Raw genomic sequence first — 13,705 nt, forward strand, 5'->3', positions numbered from 1 at the left:
CAACAGTACACCGCCATTGATTTGTATTAAGGAAGTGCTGATTTGATTGCAAGAAGCAACTCAGAAAACTATTGTTCTTAATACTAAGGGTAATACAGGGGTTTGTTGTTTATTCATTTAATCGCTTCCGACTCTTCATGACTTCACGGACCAGCCCACGCCAGAGCTTCCTGTCGGTCGTCAACACCCCCAGCTCCCCCAGGGACAAGTCCGTCACCTCTAGAATATCATCCATCCACCTTGCCCTTGGTCGGCCCCTCTTCCTTTTGCCTTCCACTCTCCCTAGCATCAACATCTTCTCCAGGCTGTCCTGTCTTCTCATGATGTGGCCAAAGTATTTCAGTTTTGCCTTTAATATCATTCCCTCAAGTGAGCAGTCTGGCTTTATTTCCTGGAGGATGGACTGGTTGGATCTTCTTGCAGTCCAAGGCACTCTCAGAATTTTCCTCCAACACCACAGTTCAAAAGCATCGATCTTCCTTCTCTCAGCCTTCATTATGGTCCAGCTCTCGCAGCCATCTGTTACTACAGGGAACACCATTGCTTTAACTATGCAGACCTTTGTTGTCAGTCTGATGTCTCTGCTCTTAACTATTTTATCGAGATTTGTCATTGCTCTTCTTCCAAGGATTAATCGTCTTCTGATTTCCTGACTGCAGTCAGCATCTGCAGTAATCTTCGCACCTAGAAATACAAAGTCTTTCACTGCTTCTACATTTTCTCCCTCTATTTGCCAGTTATCAGTCAAGCTGGTTGTCATAATCTTGGTTTTTTTGAGGTTTAGCTGCAAGCCAGCTTTTGCACTTTCTTCTTTCACCTTTATCATAAGGCTCCTCAGTTCCTCTTCGCTTTCAGCCATCAAAGTGGTATCATCTGCATATGTGAGATTATTAATGTTTCTTCCAGTGATTTTAACTCCAGCCTTGGATTCCTCAAGCCCAGCATGTCGCATGATGTGTTCTGCATACAAGTTGAATAGGTAGGGTGAGAGGATACAGCCCTGCCGTGCTCCTTTCCCAATCTTAAACCAGTCCGTTGTTCCATGGTCTGGTCTTACTGTTGCTACTTGGTCGTTATACAGATTCTTCAGGAGGCATACAAGATGACTTGGTATCCCCGTACCACTAAGAACTTGCCACAATTTGTTATGGTCCACACAGTCAAAGGCTTTAGAATAGTCAATAAAACAGAAATAGATGTTTTTCTGAAACTCCCTGGCTTTTTCCATTATCCAGTGGATATTAGCAATTTGGTCCCTAGTTCCTCTGCCTTTTCTAAACCCAGCTTGTACATCTGGCAATTCTCGCTCCATGAATTGCTGAAGTCTACCTTGCAGGATCTTGAGCATTACCTTACTGCCATGTGAAATGAGTGCCACTGATCGACAGTTTGAACATTCTTTAGTGTTTCCCTTTTTTGGTATGGGGATATAAGTTGATTTTTTCCAGTCTGATGGCCATTCTTGCGTTTTCCAAATTTTCTGGCATATAGCATGCATTACCTTGACAGCATCATCTTGCAAGATTTTGAACAGTTCAGCTGGGATGCCGTCGTCTCCTGCTGCCTTGTTATTAGCAATGCTTCTTAAGGCCTATTCAACCTCACTCTTCAGGATGTCTGGCTCTAGCTCACTGACCACACCGTCAAAGCTATCCCCGATATTGTTATCCTTCCTATACAGGTCTTCCGTATATTCTTGCCACCTTTTCTTGATCTCTTTTTCTTCTGTTAGGTCCTTGCCATCTTTGTTTTGATCATACCCATTTTTGCCTGGAATTTACCTCTGATGGTTCTAATTTTCTGGAAGGTCTCTTGTCCTTCCTATTCTATTGTCTTCTTCCACTTCCATGCATTGCTTGTTTAAAAATAATTCCTTAAATACAGGGGTACTATAAGACAAAAGAAATTAAAAAAAAAGCATGGCAACTTTTGAACACTATTCTGTTTTTCCCTCTCTTCTTTCCAAATACTTGATTTTATTTTGCATATTGTACATTTAGTCCATTCATTATAGCTTATTCCTATTAATAAAATTTAATAAATCTTCTCAAGGCCTTAGTAATATCCAATGACTGATGTTTTATTAAAAGGTTGTAGCAGTTTTGGCCCTCATTCTTTAATGACAGAGGTGTTTTTCCATCAACCTTCCTACCATTTTGTCATGTTCGAATATATTTCTTTAAAAAGAAAAGGAAAACAGACTGTCACTTTCTTTTTTAATGTTGTGAAATAATGTAGGCTTTCAGTAAAAATCTGATTTTGCTAAAAGACTTTGAAAGTTATGAGATAATGGCTGTAACAAAATACTCTCAAATGTGACAGCTTTTTTTCTGCCCATGTAAATTTACTGATTCTAGAAACCAATGCAAAAAAGTTGCTGCTAGTCTCAGAACAGGGGCTTATTTGACAGAGACAGGTCTGTTTTAATACCAGCACACACATTAAATAGCAGACTTCTCCATTCATTGCCACATTTTACTCACTTGTCATAATACCATTTGGGGCGAGGGAAAAAGCTACATTGTTTCTATGAATCGAAGCATCATAAAGTTATTCCTTTAGAAATGCTGTCATATATGAGCTTCCTCAAATTCATGGAAACATAAAACTTAGGAGAATATAAAAATAACTTTTAAAAGATCCCATTTTCCTTAACTGAAGAGCTTTTCTTAGAATATTTATATGAGAATGAATGAATATATATATATATATATATATATAATTAAAACTTTAAAAAAGGAAGATTAAAAACTAATGTGAACTAATATAAAGTGAAGAAGAAAAGAGAAAAAGAAAGAAAGCAAAGTGAAAGCAAAAAGTACCAGAAAAAAGTTAAAGAAAAAATAGAAAGGAAAGAGAGGAAAAACAATACAAAGCAGTGGTTTCCGATATTCTTCACAGCAGTTATAAATACAATTATATTTTAACCTCTCTCTCTAAAGTTACATCATAATACTCTTCTTTCTATAATCTATCCTGTCATGAAAACCATACATCACAAGTTCATTTTTTTTCATTTTTATGTAAAAAGTCCATACGAGATTTCCAGTCATCAATAAATGTGGACAGTGTCTTTTCCCTAATCAAAGAAAATAGCTTATCCATTTCAGCAAGATCTGTCAATTTCAGAAACCATTCCTGCATAGTGGGTAGTGTGAACCTTTCCTTCTCTATGAGAAGGACTACTGATGTAATCATAGCACCTCCCCTCCCCCCTCCAGTATAGTGAGGGATGTAAACTCCCCCAGCCTAATTTGGACATAATTGTGGTTTTGAAATCCTAGTTTGTAACCACATATGGTTCGATCAAGCCATAATTTCCTTCATTTGGTTGAAGAGGGGAAGAGCAGCTTGTTTGTCATAAATATACCTTAGAAACATCTTTCAGCTATGAGGGAGAAGAACAAAATTTGAGGAAAGTAAACAAAGCAACATTAGAGCAAATAAATTCCTCCACCCCACCTCTGGGCAGTATTCATTGTTCAACCTCTGTATGTACCATTGCCTATAGAATTGAGGAGAAAAGGATTTGCTCTTTTTTTTTAATTTTTATTTTGAACCCCATCATTATTAGGACTGCTCCTGGGCATTTTTGATCCCATCTGCAAATATTAATCTATAGGCATTTATTCAAGCACTATAGGAAAAAATGGTCTTGGCACAGGGACAGTACACTCAAGGCAGATTATGTGCTGTGCCTAGTAGGGAAAGTAGTGTAAGAATACAAATGAAACCTGTTAAAAGAATACCAAGTTCTTTTACCAAAATAACTAGAGAAAGAAAATATTAAATTCTTGGGGCAGTGGGGTATAATAAGCTAATAGCGTAATAAATAAATTCAATTTTGACAAATAAGAAACAGAGAAGGCAGTGAGTTCCTGCCAAAAAGTAAGTGTAGCCAGGAGATACATGTGATTTAGATTAAATATAATCTAAATTTATTTTATACTATTAAATACAGTGTAAGGAATAAATTAGTATCCCATGTTAATTAACTAAAATGATTACTTTCCATCTATGTTGTTATTCTTCTCATCTGCTATATTAAAAACTATATCAATTTACTGCTTTGGGAGGGGGTTACATCCAAGATGTTGAGAGGTCACACATAGCCCTGGTGCTCAAGTGGTGTCCCTCTGGACCACCATTCAAGTATTGTCCTATTCAAGTAGTGTCCCATTCAAGTATTGGGACTTGAATTTCAGTGGCTGAGAGATAGTCATGAAAACAATATCTTCAGAAAAAGACCAAGAGTCAGTGCCTACCTTTTTCCTATTCAGAGCAGAGTGAAAACATTTTCTTTCCAATCATAGTGGACAATGACTCCCACAGTCAAAACCTCACAATGAGGTAATCATCCCCAGTTTAATAGATGACAGATTGCCTTTAAGTAAGACAGGTCATCACTTTTTAAATTTAAAAAAAATATCCTTCCATTTTTAAAATGACCTTTGTTACCTATAAATCTGTGTTTCTCAACATCAGCAACTTTAAAATGGATGGACTTCAACTCCCAGAATTCTTCAGCCAGGGATGGTAGCAGGTATTGAAAAAAATGTTGAATGTACAAATAGTGTAGCGTTATATATACATAACCTCAAGTAGCTGTGGCAACTCTAGACTCCATTTGGACACCATCTCAGGTTGCCAGAAAAATTCACCCAGAACTGATCCCCTTTCCTGAATAGCCACATCACATTCACAAAGATTATTTGCACAAGAAAAGCCACTGCAGCAGTGTATATACCAGTTCTCAACATCTTATTATTCCAAACTACATCTGTCAAATATACCCTCAAATACTTCCACTTCTGAGTAAAGAGGAAGCCCCTAAATCAATAAAGAATTTTTGCAGGACAACTTTAGTTAAATGTTTGACAACCACATTCTTCTCAGCAAGAAAGGGTTTTCCTTTCTGCCTTCTTTCCCTTTTTTTTCCTTTTCTATTCCTGTACTGTCTAGCTTGACAGAACAAAAGTTAAACACAGAAACTGCTCCTCCAAGTACAGAAGAGGATATGTTATGTAACAGTCTCTCAAAACTCACCCACCTGTTTCTCTCTACAATGCAAACTTCCTACTCACAGTCTCTTGAATCCATTATATTATTTATATATCAGTGTTTCTCAACCTTGGCAACTTTAAGATGTGTGGACTTCAACTCTCAGAATTCCCCAGCCAGCCATGCTGGCTGGGAAATTCTGGGAGTTGAAGTCCACACTCTTAAAGTTGCCAAGGTTGAGAAACACTGTTCTGTACCATTGTTTTTGTCCACACATACAACTGGTGTTTTGGGGAGTCAGCCAGCAGTTACACTGCCTTTTGTCCAAACTGTAAAAGTGCAATGCACTATAATTGTAAAGACCTGCATAGGATGAGCCAAATGCCTTGTTGTGCTGATGCTGTCTTAACTAGTGAAAATCACTTTCTGTTCCACCAGAGATTCAGATAGCAGTTTTGCAAAGGAAAATAAGTTGGATTTTTATTAATTATAAAGCTAGATGTGTGGTAATAATGCAAAACTTCCTTCCCTGAGTTTTATTGAAGTAGCACAAATAGCTAGCTGACACTTTTACATGAGTTGGCTTCTTAATATACGCCGAAAAGAAGATTCTGGATTTCAGATGAATGAATGTTGATATGTTGGGATCTGCAATTAATTCAGCTGTTGCTTCTGACAACAGGTGCTCCCCAAACTACATTATTGTTCCTAATTATGAGCCACAACTTATGTGTACACAAACACAAATAAAAATACACATGCATGAACACAATTATGATCTTCCTATAACAGCCAATAAAGCAAACCACTCTCTTAACTATAATTTAGTGTTTGGAAGCTGACCTCAGGCTCATCCGTGGGCCACGCAGCAGAATATGAGGATTTGCAGTTGAAAAGTCCTCTCTGCAGCAGCCCAACTAGGAGCAGAATTGCTGCTATGTGAACGTGACCTAGGAAGCTCATTAAGTTTAGTTAATTCTGTGGAAAAGCGTGCCAGCCTATTTTACCATTATTTTACAGGACAGTTCAGTGGGCCACATGTTTCTCATAAGCCTAAAAATCAGTTCTACAGTATTCTCACAAAGGATTATAAGTGACTCAGAGATGAAGCTCCACTTCAATGACATTGAAACTAATTTCTGCAACGGGAAATTATTTCTGTTGATACTAGTCCATTTTTGCTCACTTTCACCACTAGGTATTGAGTGTAGTGATTTTTGACCCAGGAATGTCTGCAGGGTATGGTCAAAACAGTCAAGGTGACAGCCATGATAATGCAATCAAAGCTCGGCCTGCAACGTGCATAAAATCAGGAGGAGCTGTGGGCACAATGTCGCAGCTGCCCTCTTGACTGTTTTGTCCAAAGGCTGTGGACATCCCCGATTTGACCCAAGTTCTGGACAACTGATTTACCTTTCTTTCCAACACTCGCCTACATGAGGGAGACACTGGTTAAGACACTGGACATGTGCCTTTTGTTCTTAGAACATCTCAAGCAAGGAATGGGACATCTGAGCAAATGGGGTAATGATAATTCAGTTATAATTAATAAGTAAGTATTCTCTAGCAAGTCTGCAGTGGGAGAAAAATGCAGCACCATAAAGGTTATGAACATTTTCCTGAGGGAAGAGTTTTTAAAAAGGCATATATAACTTGCTCATATGCCTTACGCCAATTTTGTCAGACGGGAGGTGGGAACGTGGGTGGAATAGAACCTTCAGTGTGATCCAAGAACACGTTTGGATGGCATTTCAATAAAAAGTGTAACTTGCAGGATGTTGAGTTGTAAACAGCAACAACTAATCCCTCATATTCTTCTTGGCTGCCATCTCTCCTACACAGTAATTCCCAGTGTTCCCTTTTGAAAGCCCTTGATATTCAGTTAGCCTCAAGGTATAATGTTTGATAATATAACTACTGCTTCTGTCACTGCATTTCGTATGAACACATTATATGTGGTCCAGAGTGGTAAAGATTTATGTATGAGTATGAAAAATAAAAATAAGCATTGATTAAAAGCCCCAGATAGGCTATCCAATACCACCCAAAGAACATCAGTTATTTTGCATTTTGACGTGGCGATTGATAACTCATAAATGCAAGCTGGAATGACAAATGCGGATGGAAAATGGCTTTGACAAAAACGATAACAGTATCAGTCTCGAGGGGCGATGGAGGTATAAGCAGGAGCTGTTTAAAATATTTAATCATTTTATGAAGGCTGCAAGATGTTGTTTGACCCTGAAGGAGTGTGAATGTCACATGGATCAGAAATTGCCAAGTCTTTGAAGTGAAATAAAAAAAATGGTGTTATTATAGATCCTTCTTGACATCCTATCATTTCTGTATAGGATTAAAAATATGTATACAAAGCTCTAGATAAAAAGCCTGGTAAAAGATGTCTTGGTTGAAGGGAAGGGGGGAAAAAAGAAAGACATATTGTGGTGAATTTTTTACTTCAGATTCTCAAAGTGTTCTTTTATATTTGCCTAGAATGACATGAATAGATCCAGCAACCCTTGCTAAAAAAATCCTGTGGGTTTTTAACTCCAGGTCAAATTACATCTTACTTTTTTCCTCACGTATTTGATTTTTCACACACATGCACACTATTTTTTGTAGCAATATTTAACTAAATATTGGATATAAATGTGTGTTTTGTATATATATGTACAGTATGTGCACACGTATGCAAAAATATAATTGGTGTGTGTGGTGTAAGATTATATATGAAGGAATAAGAAATGTTCTGCAACTAATAGCATCTGAACTAGTTATATTAACAATCTTAATAATTATTTTTATAATTTATAACCCAACTTTTGTTTCTCAAATAGATACTCCTTTCGTGCTAGCAACGCTTTTATTTTTATTGTATAATAATCACACAGTAAACCTGACATGGAACATCATTCACAAATGGTGAATTCTCCAGGGTCTAGTAGAGATCATCCCAGTGGCATGAGGCTGTTGGAACGCCAGAAGGAAGAAATTCTCCAGAAGCTGAAAAGGCACCCTTACACTAGAGATTAGCCTTCAATTACATGGGACAGCATCAATTTGTAAGTTTAAACCTTCCAGTGCAAATGTGAGTGTACATACAGGGGCAGATCATTTAGAAAATCCAACTGACCAAACTCCTAAACAATAGCAACTATAAATGTCTAAATAGAATTACAACGTAAAATATTGCAGCCACAAATACACATTTAATTATGCTTCCTATTAATTTTTTCCATCTAGGTTTCTATTATATTTTGCTTTAGCGGTACTTCTGATTAAATTCAAAGCAGTCGTCTTTTTCATTCTCTTTCCACTCAATTCACAGCCCAGTTAGGTTGGAAATATTCTTCCTCTTATGGGGTAAAATCATAACACAGGCATTCAAATTCCCTTCAGCACTTAACTGATACATCTGTAATGTTATTCTGATTTAATTTGTAGATGCTAAAGAAAAGATTGTGGAGAAATGTTTTCTATTCATTTCTGTGTTGGTCTTGGCCCTATCCTTTCTCTGCAGATTGACATAATCTTTGTATTTTATCAGATCAACAAATCATTAAATTCCAGTATTTAATTTGCCTTGAATGACTGCTTTGAATATCTGTAATATTTTCTTTCCTTCATTTAAAAATTTTGCTTTCCAATGACAAACATCTCTTCAACATGCATTTTTGAGCTGAACTAATATGCCCTGCTAAGATTCTTGCTTGCTGTGTACCAAGGTCCCTGTACTTCATTCAAGCACTGGAAAATTGAACATATTATCAGTTCCCTTTTCAGTGCAGTCACAGTTCTTTGTGTTTTTCTCTGGAGCTGATCCTTTTATTTGCTTAGGATACCAGAGATGCTTTGTGCGTAGCAGCAGAAAGGTCTTAGCCTGGGCTCATTTACATGTCTCATTGACTGCAGCTAAGTACACCAGAAATAGGATGGGCAACGTTGCCTATTGAAAATACCAGCTTACTACTGCAGCTTGATGCAGTCCTACAGCAGATCTGCAATGTAATAAACCTTTGTCCTGCAATATTTAGGAAGTGCTGCATAAAGTGTATCCAGAGATGCTGAAGCAACATCAACAGAAATGCAACAGGGAAGGGGAAGTGAGATATGACTCCTCAGAGTTATTATCTACTTATTTTCTGCTTGTATATTCAGATGTTTATTCAATAATTAATATCTATTCTTAGTACGTAATATATTTCCCAACATCCATTATATTTTCCAAAGCATTAGAAGTATCATCTTGAATATGCTGTACAGATTAACTACCAGAGTCCTACAAGTGGTTGATCTTAGGCTAACTCAGATTTGTCCAATATGTTTTTTTCCAGGTGTGTTTGGACAACTCCCTTAATTTTCTGCCAACATAGTCTAACTCAAGTGTTTTCAAACTTGGCAACTTTAAGATGTGTGGACTTAAAATCCCAATGAGTGGGAGTCCACTCATCTTAAAGTTGCTGAGGTTGAGAAATACTGGTCTAACTGTCCTGTTCAGACTAAGCACCAGACAGATTCTCAAACAATATTCTTTATTAATAACTATTTACAATAAGTAAGTCCTTGATATGCAAGACCAGGTTAACAATCCCAACTGGGCTGACTGGATCCAACTGGAACACGAAGGCTAGAGGCAACAGTTCTCAAACTGAACAGTACTGAAACGACACTGACACTGAATCTCTGACTCACTGGACCTGGAACAGGACTACAAACAACAGACAGGGTGAGCTGGAGTCTTGGAGCAGAACTCAAACTCAGAGCAAGGCTAGATTCTGCTGGGGGTTCTGGACTAGGCTAGTTATTCTGAACTGAAGACTTGAAGTCAAGGCTTGAAACTGGAACAGGGATGGGCTCGGCTGAAAATCCTGGACTAGACTGGAACCTCTGGACTGGAAACTTGGAGCAAGACTTAGAACTTGGATCTAGGCTGAACTTAGCTGGAAGGAACTTGTGGTCCATGATTCCGGATCCTGAACAGGATAGATGTGAAACTTCTGAACACGCTGGAGTCTGCGAAGTGTGGTCATGTATAACTGTGGACAAGTGGCGGCACTGGGAAGCTGAAGCTGACTCATGCTGCTAAGGGTATCGTGGAGATTCATGGCTAGAAGCAAGGTGGAGGCTGCTGGGCACGGCTGACTTTGTCTCCTCATTGGCAGCAGAAGCAGGATTCAATCTGTCTTTGGAATAGAGCTCGAGCACTGGTTCCTCTTTGGCCAGAGATGCTGACTCCAATCCTGGTAAGGACTCTTCTCCTAAAGCTGCAGGGTTAGAGGATTGGTTGTCTCCGGCAGCTCGCTGTCCACACAACTGCCTTTTATCCCAATTTGTGGTGCGCTTGGAGTTTCCTGCAGCCAATCAAGCTGCCTTCTCCTTTGCGCACTTTTCAGCCTGTCTCTGGCACGCGCTGATTGGCATATTCAAATCCTCCTCCGGATCTCGCCCAATCAGCGTTGTAAGTTCTTCCCGCTCTGCTGAGTCATGCTGGAGTTTCGTTTCTCCGATTCCAGCCCAGTAAGTTTCCAATTCCTCCTCTGACTCAGAAAGTGAAACTAATTCTGAGTCAGAGGCAGACATGGTTCTGTCACTAACTCATCTAGAGGTCTGACGATTGAGAAGACATGCCCTCTTGGGGCTATACATGTGTCTCTTGAATCATTGAATTGCTCAATTGCCATTTGGTATCACCTCCAGGTTGCATGTCTATTGTCTTCACCTTCTCTAAATTATCGATAAATTTCATGTCACCTATTCATACTTGGAAATCAGGAGAACCATAGTGCCCAATAATGTCTTGCTATTCTAAAAATGCATCATCTACTTCAAAATGCTCTCTTAGGCCAACTTTTGAGATCTACACCATTCCTTTTAAAGGAAGTGGCTTTCTTGTTTGCTTCACCGATCTGGGTTTGCTTTTTTCCTTGGCTTAGACATAAGCTTTCTTGAATGAGTTCAGCTTGTATGCAACATTGTTGAACGGAGTATATCCAATATCCAGTTTGCATGCTGAACAGCAATTACAATTGGCTTTGCACATTCTTATTCATTTATAAAGTACCTATCTGAATCACTAACCAACAAAATATGAAATTTTACCGGTTCTCCATCAGACTTCAAGCTGATAAATATAGGTAAATAAATGTAATGTGTGTGTTGTTATTTGTATTAATGAAAAGCAAATGTATCAAATGTTAGGAAAAATAAAATAAAAATTGCCGAGTATAAATCAATAAGGCACAATTGAATATTCAAACAATAAATGAGTAAATTATAATTTTCATAATTTTACAATTTGAAATTAACTTAGGGAGAACTTTCTTCCTTTCTCTTTCTTTTTTCTTTCTTTCCAACCTAATTCCACCTCACAAGCAATTTGTATTTTAACCTAATGGAGTGGAATTCTTGTCCTGCTGTTTAAATATTTCAAGTTCATTCAACTGTGAACTATATTGTTCATAGTTTCCTAATTCACTATTAAATATTTGATCACAAATTAAGGTTTAAATAATGATTATTCAAGTTGGAAAAGTTCAGTATGGGAAAATGTTCAAATCAGCCTGTATGGAATTAACTTAGTAAATAAATATACAAACTTTCATGCTACTAAGAATTCTCCAGAAAATTTCTTAGATCTGTTTATCTAGAGAGATAAACTTTAGCCTCTATCTGTTACTAAGACAAACAGAAAACTGTCTAAGTGGGACCTAATGGCTATGGCTCTAGCACATTGACAGTAATCCACGTTAAAACATGTAGCAGATTGATATTAGCTTTCTAGTGGGAACTGATTTGGTAAAACCATAATCTAATGACAGACTGGATGGAAGGAGAACTGTAGAAGAACAGCTCTGCTTGCTCTGGTATATCAAAGGCACCAAAGAAGTCCCACATGCAAATTAATACAAGTATATTTAATAGAACTCATAATAGATGGCAGTCTGTAAATGCTGATAGAAATCCTGTCCTAGACAGTACATGATGGTCTCTGCAGTATGTGATTAGTCCATCCCAGAGTGATGGGCATCTCAGCAGTGACTGCAGAGAAAGGGCTCATGAAGGCAGCCATTTAAACTGCAGCACTTCCAATTCTGCCCGATGTTCCATGAAATTCTTTTGCCTTAATTGTTTAGATTTTGCAGTTCTTGACAGTGGAAAGCAGATGGGCACTGCATTAAGAATCTCCCTCTCTCTATCTTTCTTGATGCTTTTTAAAAAAAGTTCTGGACTTCCAGCATCAGCCATTTGTCAGTGTATTATTTCCTGTTCATTTGTTGTCATCTTTATTTACTTCTTTGTGTCCATTTTGTATAATAATTCTCCACTTCTTTTAGCCTGATAAAACTTGTTTCCTTTAAGTTCTCGTGGCAAGTGAAATATTAGAAATACTTACCTGGGAACAAGTTCCACTGAACACGAGCAAAAGTCTTGTATAGGATTCCTTGAAGACGTATTTCTTCTAACAATATATGTATAAGATTGCACTGAAAGAGTACTAAATTAATTGAATCAAACTATTTGTAAGTCCATTAAGGCAACCCAATTAATCAAGGTCTAATGTTATAATAACTTTTTCAAGTAGGCAATTAGAGTTTAAAGATTCATTTATGGAAAAAGTTGTGGGAAGGCTTTGCATATTCTGCAGCCTTCCTTGTTACATTCTGGTGCATAAGAAGAAAAAGGAAAGAAAAGATGACTAAAGGCTAGTCAGTGACAGGAGGCTGAAATTATTGAGCCAGGCTTACCCAAAGCCCCATTTCACCCTGAAACACTGTTCATATCCCACATTTATGTCTGCTTGCTTCATTAGACAGGCACATGAATAGACACTTACTGTACTTCTATTCTGTCTTGGGCAAGCGGGATTTATGCTTTGACAAACAAAGGCTCATACTACTTACCTGCCAATTCACAATGTTGTTGTTGTTTTCATAGATAGCTCTAGTTTGGTTTTGTTGTTGTTTTGCCAAAGGTGGCAAAATCTTCTCTCCAACAAGTGTCCAGAATAGTCAAAATAGTCACAGTGTCAAAAGTAATTATTGTTCTGCCTATTCATCTAAGCCTTCAGCACAACATCTTTATCAAAATAGTTTCCAGCAATGCACACAATATGACAGATGCTTGTGAGGAAGCTTTGCATCAAGTGTCACTTGAGTAACCTTTGACTGTCCCTCCTGCCTTCCTTAAACTTCTACAAAGCTGTTGGAAACTTAGCCATCTGTAGTACTGTACATTTTCCTCATCTACTGAGGATGAACCTTTCTCCAGTTTTGTCTTGTAAGTACCTGTCAGATTCATATATCCTTCAACCAGGCTTGTGGTGCTGCAAAAGCAGACCTCAATTATCTTAGCAGGCTCCACTTCCCAACAGCTGTCTACACAGTGTCAAGAAGGCCTGCGTATGGCTGTCAGCCTGGGGTCTCTTCAACTTCTCCATAGGCAGCCATTGCTGATGACAGGAGAGAGACCAGCTAGGCCTTGGTGCCACAGCATGCATAGAGGCACATTCAAGGTAGGAATGAAGAGGGAAATTGTTTTAACTTTGAAGACAGAGAACCTCTGGCATTAAGTAGGCACATATTTAAATGGACTTTTCAAGAAAAGACTAAAGAGCATTAGAAAGTATAGTGGACATTATAGATGGCCTCTTTCCCTAGCTGAGCTGCTCAGAGCTGTTTCAGTAACAATAGACTTGAAGAAACCC

The sequence above is a fragment of the Candoia aspera genome, chromosome 3 (assembly GCF_035149785.1).
Source record: "Candoia aspera isolate rCanAsp1 chromosome 3, rCanAsp1.hap2, whole genome shotgun sequence".
NCBI classification, from domain to species: Eukaryota; Metazoa; Chordata; class Lepidosauria; order Squamata; family Boidae; genus Candoia; species Candoia aspera.